The following is a 10,278-nucleotide window of genomic DNA, read 5'->3' on the forward strand; positions in this document are numbered from 1 at the left end:
TCTGTAGTGACCGCTGCTTGTTCAGCGGAAGCTTCACTAGCGCTGACAGGGTATGAAAACTCCATGCCAAGATACGTTAGTGATTGGGTCGGTGACAGGTTTGACCTTGAAAAGTCGATGGTCCACCCGAACGTCTGGAGAGTCTCCAGCGCAACATTCAGGCTGAGTTGGCATGCCTCTTGAGAGGGTGCCTTGACAAGTAGATCGTCCAAGTAAGGGATCACAGAGTGTCCCTGTGAGTGCAAGACTGCTACCACTGCCGCCATGACCTTGGTGAACACCCGTGGGGTTGTCGCCAGACCGAATGGCAGAGCTACGAACTGAAGATGGTCGTCTCCCATCACGAAACGTAGAAAACATTGGTGCTCTGTAGCAATCGGCACGTGGAGATAAGCATCTTTGATGTCTATTGATGCTAGGAAATATCCTTGAGACATTGAGGCAATGACGGAGCGGAGGGTTTCATCCGGAACCGCCTGGCCTCCACGTGCTTGTTGAGCAGTTTTAGGTCCAGAACGGAACGGAAAGAGCCATCCTTTTTTGGCACCACAACCAGATTGGAGGAAAACCGTGTCTTGTTCCTGAAGAGGAACAGGGAGTACCACTCCTTATGCCTGCAGAAGAGCATCGGCTCGGTGGTGAGGTGGGGACGTTCTGAAGAATCGAGTCGGAGGACGAGAACAGAACTCTGTCCTGTTTACGTGGGCACAATGTCCCTCACCCACCGGTCTGTGACCTGTGGCAGCTAAATGTCGCCAAAGGCGAGCGAGTCTGCCATCAACCGCGGATGCGGAGAGATGAGAGAGCTGAGAGTCATGAGGAGACCGCCTTGGTAGCGGTTCCTCCGGCTGCCTTCCTTGGGCGTGAATGAGCCCCCGGAAACTGAGCCCCTCTGAGGCTTTTCAGCTCTTCTGGGCGAGGACAATTGGGACCTGCCCGAGCTTGGGAAGGACCGAAACCTCGACTGTCCTTCCAGGACAGCATTAATAGGGTAAGTCGCAATGCAGACATTGCGAGGTTACGGACGCCCCTGCGGCACAAATGTACATATGCTCAAGACCAGCTGTGCAAGAACAGCTGAAAAACTTAGGGTGCCCATACGGCTGTAAATGCCGGAGCAACCGACACGCCGATAGCCTCATAGACAGATTTCAACCAGAGTCCATCTGTCTGGCATCTTTAAGTGAAGTCCCATCTCCACTGCAACTATAGCTCTAGCCGCAAGCCTGGAGATTGGAGAATCCACCTTTGGACCCTGGGTCCCGCGCTTGACCACGTCAGGGGGAAAAGGATAACGTGTATCGTTAATACGTTTGGAGAAAACGCTTATCTGGTAAGCGTGGTGTTCCTGGACTGCTTCTCTGAAGTCAGCGTGGCCAGAAAAATATACGTTTGAGCTACTGAAATGGGACTTCTCCTGCTGTGGAGCTGACTCCTCCGCTGGGGGAGCTGAGGGAGAAAGATCCAACATTCCATTGATGGACGCTATAGGATCATTCCTTATGGCGTCACCATCCGGTGTATCCGGATTGAGAGCGTTGTCAGGATCAAAGTCCTGATGAGCTACGTCTGCCTCATCATACAGAGAGCCTCCTGGGACCCCCCCCCCCCGGAGCACCGATTTTATTCCCAATGAGGGTGGCCAGGGAGCAATGATCCAGATTGCCCATGGCCTGTCCGGACTGCAAGTCTCTATCCCATTGCAACTCCATCCCTGTCCTTGGACAGGGTTGACAGGTGGTTCCTTTGGCCACGTCTAGTAGAGACCCCGGCTGACCAAGTGCTCCAGGGGAGCATTGCACACAATGGGGTTCAGTGCCGTGGAACAGTATCACATGCAGTAAAAACAGCATCGAAAGCCTGTGTTGCTTATATGCTGCTGCCGACTAGCCATCTAGGACATAGAGCCAATAATGGCGACCGTACAATGCAATGTATAGCATACAAGCATAAAGTACAATGAACACTGCAGCACATGCAATACAAGCAGCATAGAAAGCCTGTGCCTTGGCACCCCTGCTTTTCTGCCGCTGTAGACTAGCCATCTAGGAGAATATAGCCCAGAATATGGACCATACAGTGCAATGTATAGCATACAAGCATAAGTACAAATGAACACTGCAACCCCTGCAATACAAGCAGCATAGAAAAAACCTGTGCCTCAGCACCCTTGCTTTTCTGCTGCTGTAGTCTAGTCATTCTAGGCGAAAATAGCCCAGACTAGCGACCGTACAGTGCAGTGTATAGCCTACAAGCATAAATACACATGAACACTTCAGTACATGCAATACAAGCAGCATAGAAAGCCTGTGCCTTAGCACCCCTGCTTTCCTGCTGCTGATGTGTCGCCATCTAAGAGGGCATATAGCCAAAGATAGCGACCTATGCAGTGTAAGCATAAAAATACAAATGGACAACTGCGGTATTTAGTGGGGTCAGCACTTCAGGTGCCGCTTACCGCCCGCCTATAAGCGGGTGTGTGGTCGCCCTAGTCCTGTGCCTGGTTGCCCAGAGTCCGATCTCTCAGCTCGGACTGCAGGAATGGCTGCCGGCGTCTTCTCCAGCTCGTGTGAGTAGGGGCGGGCCGTGGGCGTGCCCCCAAGTCAGAGCGGGAAACCGGCGTCCCACAGTGTCCAGTGAGAGGGCTGGAGCATGTAAATAAGGCTCCAGCCCTCGGCGCTGCTGATTGTACAGCGTCTCTCCCCTACCCTGATTGACAGGGTGGGGGCGGGAACGAAGCGGAGCTAGGCCGCAAAAGCCGGGGACTGGATTTATAAGCGCCGCCGCCGTAAAAGCGCGGTCGGCGCTAAGTCCCCGGCGCACTACAAGTCCCAGCCGCGCCGCCGCTCCCGAGCGTCCGGCGCGGTAGTTCCCCATACATAAAGTCACTCAGCTAGGCTGCAGTGACTGTAACCCTTTACTGTCCCCGGCGCACTAGCACACCCAGCAAGTCTGGAGTGTGCTGTGCCTGTGTGTACGGGGACACAGAGTACCTGAATGGTGCAGGGCCTTGTCCCTGAACGGCACTCCCGCTCCACATCCAGCAGGTTCAATGGGTCTGTGGATGGAGCCCGGCCTCAGGGCTTTGGGGCCGGTAAGATCCCACTTCCTGAGAGCACCTCAGGGGGATGTGGAAGGAAAACAGCATGTGGGCTCCAGCCTCCGTACCAGCAATAGGTACCTCAACCTTACAAACCACCAGCGGGGTGAGAAGGGAGCATGCTGGGGGCCCTATATGGGCCCACTTTTCTTCCATCCGACATAGTCAGCAGCTACTGCTGACTAAACAGTGGAGCTATGCGTGGATGTCTGACCTCCTTCGCACAAAGCAGAAAACTGGTGAGCCAGTGATCCCACTGGGGGTGTATAGCCAGAAGGGGAGGGGCCTTACACTTTTTAGTGTAATGCTTTGTGTGGCCTCCGGAGGCAGTAGCTATACACCCAATCGTCTGGGTCTCCCAATGGAGCGACGAAGAAAATTATTCGTTATATTTATGTAAAAAATAACTACATGTAAGAACATATATTTGGTATCGCCGCATCCATAATAGCCCAATCTATAAAACTGTCTCACTAGTTAACCCCTTCAATGAACACTGTAAACAAAAAAAAGTAGCAAAAACTAGGACTTTTCATCATAAAGCTGACAAAAAAGTGGAATAAATCGCAATCAAAATGTCATATATAAATAAAAATGGTACCGTTGAAAACGGCATCTTGTCCTGCGAAAAAATAAAAAAGCTATAGTTCTCAGAATACAGCAATGCACAAACTATTATTTTTTCTATAAGATAGTTTTTACGGTGTAGAAGTGGTAAAAGATAAAAAAAAAACTACAGTGGAACCTTGGTTAACGAGAACAATCTGTTCTGGGCGTGTGCTTGTAAACCAAGTTACTCGTTCAGCAAAGCAAGATTTCCCATAGGAAATCATTGCAATGGAGACAATTCATTCCACAACTTGTTCAATGTCCCATTGCACACATGCACAAACACACAAACACGCATGCACACACACATATTATGCTCGCCTTACCTTCCGTACCCGATACACATCCTGTACCGGCGAACTACAAGAACTGGGAGGTCGGCGAGGGAACGGAAGGTAAGGTGACCATAATATGTGTGTGTTTGTGGGACTGCAAGAGCGGGTTAGAGCGCGGTGGAAGTACAGAACCGAAATTGTGTGCGGTGACTATTTGCTCATACGGCAAAGGTTGCTCGTAAACCGAGGTACAAATTTACAGCAAGCTTTTCTTGTAAAGCGAAATACTCGCTAACTGGGTTACTCGTTAACCGAGGTTCCACTGTACATATAAACTATATAAACACTGTAATTGTACTGACCTGAACAATAATGCGTTCTTATCACTTTTACGACATGGTGAATGGCATAAAAAAAAAACACTTCAAGTTTGTAATATTGGGTCACTTGGGGGGGGTTTCTGCCACCTCTGGGATCTGCCAATGTTACATGGCACCATCAAACTATTTCAACTAAATCTGAACTCAAATATGGCACTCCTTTCCTTCTTCACTTTGTACTGTGCCTCAAAAGTAGTTTTTGACCATGTATATGGTACTGGTGTATTCAGAAAAAAATGCACAACAAATTGCAAGGTACATTTTCTCATATTACCCTTTGGAAAAAGAAAAATTAGGGGTTACAGCAACATTTTTGTGGTAAAAATGTATTTTTTTACTTTCATGGCTCAAAATTATAAAATTCAAGGATCTGGTGGCTCAAAGTGCTCACCAAACATCTAGATAAGTTCCTTAAGGGGTCTAGTTTCCAAAATGGGGTCAATTTTATTGTAGCTCCACTGTTTAGGGACCTCAGGGGTTCTCTAAACGCGACATGGCGTCCACTAATGATTCCAGCAAATTTTGTGTTCAAAAAGTCAAATGGCGCTCCTTCCCTTCGAGCCCTACCATGCGCCCAAACAGTAGATTTCCACCATATATGGAGTATCCGTGTACTCAGGAGAAATTGCGCAACAAATTGCATGGTACATTTTCTCCTGTTAGCCCCAAATTTTGCATTTTCACAAGGGTAAGTATACAATTTTGCGGGAAAAAGTTACATTTTCATTTTTTCCTTCCACTTTGCTTTAGTTTCTTGTGGCGCACCTAAAGTGTTAATAATCTTCTTGGATGTGGTTTTGAGCAGGAGAGATGGGTGCAGTTTTCAGAATGGTGTAACTTTTGGGTATTTTCTGTCACCGGGGCCCCTCAAAGTGACTTCAAATGTAATATGGTCCCTAAAAAATAGTTTTGTAAATTTTTGTTTGAAAAATGTGAAATTGCAGCTAAATTTTGAACCCTTCTAACTTCCTAACAAAAAAACTTCTAGATATGTGGGAAATGTTATTTATTAACTATTTTGTGTGACATACTGGTTTAAGGGTAAAAAAAATCAAAGTTTTAATATTGTAAAATTTTCAACATTTTCGCCAAATCTACGATATTTTCCCACATAAGTGCAAAAAATATTGTCCTACATTTACCACTAACAAAGTACAATATGTCACGAAAAAACAGTCTCAGAATCTTTGGAATTTGTTGAAGCGTTGCAGAGTTATTACCACATAAAAAGACACTAGTCAGAATTGAAAAATTGGCCTTGTAAGGAAAACAGGCTGGGGGGTGAAGGGGTTAAAGTTTTCTTTGAATATTTACTCTTGAGCAGTGATGGCGAATCTATGGCACGCATGCCAGAGAGTGCACACAGAGCCCTCTCTGTTGGCACGTGTGCTGTCGCCTCAGCCACAATCGTACTGCCACTTTGAACGGCTGGCGAGATCGCGCTAGAGTTCAGAGTTGTTTCATTACTCATCGTTCCGACACTCGCTCTCCTAGGCTGCAGACTCTGCAATTTTTCGGCTGCAGATTAAGGATTTGAATATTCACTGCTCCCCATGACCATAATCCCGCTCATCTCTTTTCACTGAAGACCATGCTGAGAGGTGGGCAGAATTATGGGTGTGGGGAGCAGTAAATATTCATGTTCTTTAATAGCAGCACACATGACCACCCAGCAGCCGGCTTCATGCCACGGCTGGACGGTCGTGTGCCACTATTAAAGAGAACGATTATTCACTTTTACTCACGCCCATAATCCCGGGCGTGTTGAGTAGCGAATATGCCGACAACTGACAGCGGTGTAAGTGGGCGTGCATGACAGTGACATCATTTGCTGCGCCACTTATACAATGAGGTCAATTGTCTGCGTCACAGTATCGGAGGAGGACACTGGGAGAGCAGAAGGAAGGTAAGTACAGTGGAACCTTGGATTACGAGCATAATTGGTGCTTGTAAACCAAATTACTCATATAGCAAAGCAGATTTTCCCATAGGAAATAATTGAAACTCAGACAATTTGTTACACACACACACTAGCAATGTCCCATCCTGGTCCGATATTGTGCCATCCTTCACATACACACAAAAAACTAAAACATTATTCTCACCTGTCCACCATTCCCTCGGCAATGTCCCCCCTGCTCTGCAGTCTGCAGGCTTGTGGACCCGGTAACAATCGCGGCCGTGCAGGACTTGCCGCTGTCAGCACTTCAGCAGCTGACGTCATACGCTGCTTTCCTCCCATTGGCCAGCACGCTGCCTTTGGAAATACAGTAGCTGTGCTGTGCACAGCGCCGGCAAAACGTTAAGCTTAAATAAAGCAAAGACGGCAGCAGCCCCTGCACCGGCTGCAATCCTTTCCGGTTCCACGTGCCTGCAGGCCAGGAGAAGCAACCAGAGCGAGTCAGAGCGCGGTGAAAGTACAAAACCAGAAGTGTGTATGGTGAGTGTTTGCTCGTCTTGCAAAGCATTGCTCGTAAACCAAGTTACAAATTTGTGAAAAGCTTTGCTCGTCTTGCAACATGCTCGTAAACTGGGTTACTTGTAATCCGAGGTTTCACTGTATAATCCTTTGTTTTGTTTTTCTTTTTACTGTGTGTGGCATTATGGGGGATCATATGTACAAGGATACAGCCAGGATAGGGACATATACCAGGATGGAGCTATGATGGGGACATGCATACTGGGATGGGGCAATGATGGGGACGTCTATACTGGGATGGGGCAATGATGGGGACATCTATACCAGGTTGGGGCTATGATGGGGACATCTATACTAGGATGATGATATGATTGGGACATCTAAAGCAGGATGGGGCTATGATTTGGACATTAGTGGCGTACTCCCAATGGTGGCAGACCACGCAACCGCTATGGGTCCCGTGAGTCAGGAGGGCCTGGTGCAAGTGCCGCCACTGGGCCCCACCCTGTCCACTGGCCCCCCCACCCAATATCACACTTTCATTTGTATTGGCATCACAGATGCCAATACAGTTGAAAGCGATGATTAAATAGGGAGTGGAGCGCCCCCTCTCATCATTCTTTTGCTGTATCTGTGGTCTGGCATCTAAGCACAGCAGAGCGCGATTATGTCATTAGTATATGTTGCTGTGCTGAGATGTGCAGAACGCAGAACACTCTCACAGAGACCAAAGCAGCGTGGGAACTGAAGAGAAGTGAGTATTTATATATTTAATCAGTGAGGTGGCCAGAGGACTATGCGGTGCATTAAATGATATGAGAGCTCCATTATAAAATATGGAGGAATATGGGGGCTGCATAATACTATAGGTGACTATGGGGGGTGCATTATACTATATGGAGGAATATAGGGGCTGCATTATGCAATATGAAGGAATATGGGGTGCATTATATTATATGGAGGACTATGGGGGCTGCACAATACTATATGTAGGAATATGGGGTGCATTATCTCATACTATATGGAGGAATATGGGGCTGCATTATACTATATGGAGAACTCTGGGGGCTGCACAATACTATATGGAGGAATATGGGGGCTGCATTATACTATATGGAGGAAAATGGAACTGAATTATATTATATGGCGGAAGAAGGGGGCTGCATTATACTATATGAAAGACTATGGGTACTGCATAATACTATATGGAGGAATATGGGGCTGCATTATACTATATGGAGGAATATGGGGCTGCATTATACTATATGGCGGAATATGGGGCTGCATTATATTAAATGGAGCGATATGGAGAGTAATAATATGGAGTGCATTATACTATATGGAGGAATATGGCTGCATTATACTATATGGGGGTGCATTATAATACATGGAGATATAATACATGGAGAAATATGGTGGTGCATTAAACTATTTGAAGGATTATGGGGTGCATTATACTATGGAGGAATATGGGGGGGCTGCATTTTATTATACGGCGGACTATGGGGAATGCATTATACTATATGGATAACTGTGGTGTGCCTTATAATATATGAAGGACTATGCGGTGAAATACATTAAATGGAGGACTATATGGGAGTCACAGCTGGAGATCTTACTGTGTTGGGGTCACCAATCATTGAAGGGGAGTACAGTAGGGTCATCATACTGTGCGTGTGGAGGGTACTGTGGAGGAATTTACTGTGGGGGATCATACAGTGTTTCTGGGGCATTATTGTTGACATCATACTTTATGGCTGCAATGAAAGGGGAATCTAAGGGCATAAATAGGAGGAAAATTACTTTGTAATAAGGGCTGCTCTTCTGATACCCAGCCGAATATTTTAGTTTTCTTTTCTTTGATGGGGGGTGGGTGCAATTAGAAATTCTGTTATGGGCCCCATGATTTTTATATATGCCCCCGGGGGAAATCTACACTGGGTTGGGGCTATGATGGGGACAGCTACACCAGAAATGGGCAATGATGGGGACATTTATACCAGGATGGGGCATTGATGAGGACATACAGTTGATACCAAGATGGGGCTATGATGGGGACATCTATATCACGATGAGGGCTATGATGGAAATAGCTATAACAGGATGGGGCAATGATGAGGACATATATACAAGGATCGGGCTATGATGGGGATATCTATAACAGGTTGGGGCTATGATGGGGATATCTATAACAGGTTGGGGCTATGATTGGGATATCTATAACAGGTTGGGGCTATGATTGGGATATCTATAACAGGTTGGGGCTATGATTGGGATATCTATAACAGGTTGGGGCTATGATGGGGATATCTATAACAGGTTGGGGCTATGATGGGGATATCTATAACAGGTTGGGGCTATGATGGGGATATCTATAACAGGATGGGGCTATGATTGGGATATCTATAACAGGTTGGGGCTATGATGGGGATATCTATAACAGGTTGGGGCTATGATGGGGATATCTATAACAGGTTGGGGCTATGATGGGGATATCTATAACAGGATGGGGCTATGATTGGGATATCTATAACAGGTTGGGGCTATGATTGGGATATCTATAACAGGTTGGGGCTATGATTGGGATATCTATAACAGGTTGGGGCTATCATGGGGATATCTATAACAGGTTGGGGCTATGATTGGGATATCTATAACAGGTTGGGGCTATGATTGGGGTATCTATAACAGGTTGGGGCTATGATTGGGATATCTATAACAGGTTGGGGCTATGATTGGGATATCTATAACAGGTTGGGGCTATCATGGGGATATCTATAACAGGTTGGGGCTATGATTGGGATATCTATAACAGGTTGGGGCTATGATTGGGATATCTATAACAGGTTGGGGCTATGATTGGGATATCTATAACAGGTTGGGGCTATGATTGGGATATCTATAACAGGTTGGGGCTATGATTGGGATATCTATAACAGGATGGGGCTATGATGGGGATATCTATAACAGGATGGGGCTGTTTTCAACTTTGAATTATATAAAATCTGATGACCTGAGTGCTATATGTGTTGCTCTGAAACTTACAAAGTATGAGCCAAGTTAGACAAATTATCAGAATGGAACAAAAATCACATTGAGGCCCCCTTCACACATCTGTGTCTCCGGTACGCGTTTGGTCCGTTTCCTCACGTGCCGGAGACATCAATGGGTGTACGCTCACGTGTGTGTTTTGCCATGGACCATGTGGAGCATACGTGTGCCCGTGTGCTCCACATGTAGACATTTCCGTTTTTCTCTGGCATCACAGGTGTCACACGGACCGCACGGATGTGATCTGTGTGACACGCACCGGAGAAAACACGTGCCTGTGAAATAAAAAGAATTTCTGCACTCCTCTTCTCCAGCTCTGCTGTCTCTGCCGCTGCTGTCACTTGCTTTCGACCCCCGCTCATTTTGCTCATGAATATTCACTCCACTGCGGGCGGAAGCAGCAACAGCGGGGAGTCGGCAGGACCGGAGACCGAAGATCAGCGC

The sequence above is a fragment of the Anomaloglossus baeobatrachus genome, chromosome 2 (assembly GCF_048569485.1).
Source record: "Anomaloglossus baeobatrachus isolate aAnoBae1 chromosome 2, aAnoBae1.hap1, whole genome shotgun sequence".
Lineage (NCBI taxonomy): Eukaryota > Metazoa > Chordata > Amphibia > Anura > Aromobatidae > Anomaloglossus > Anomaloglossus baeobatrachus.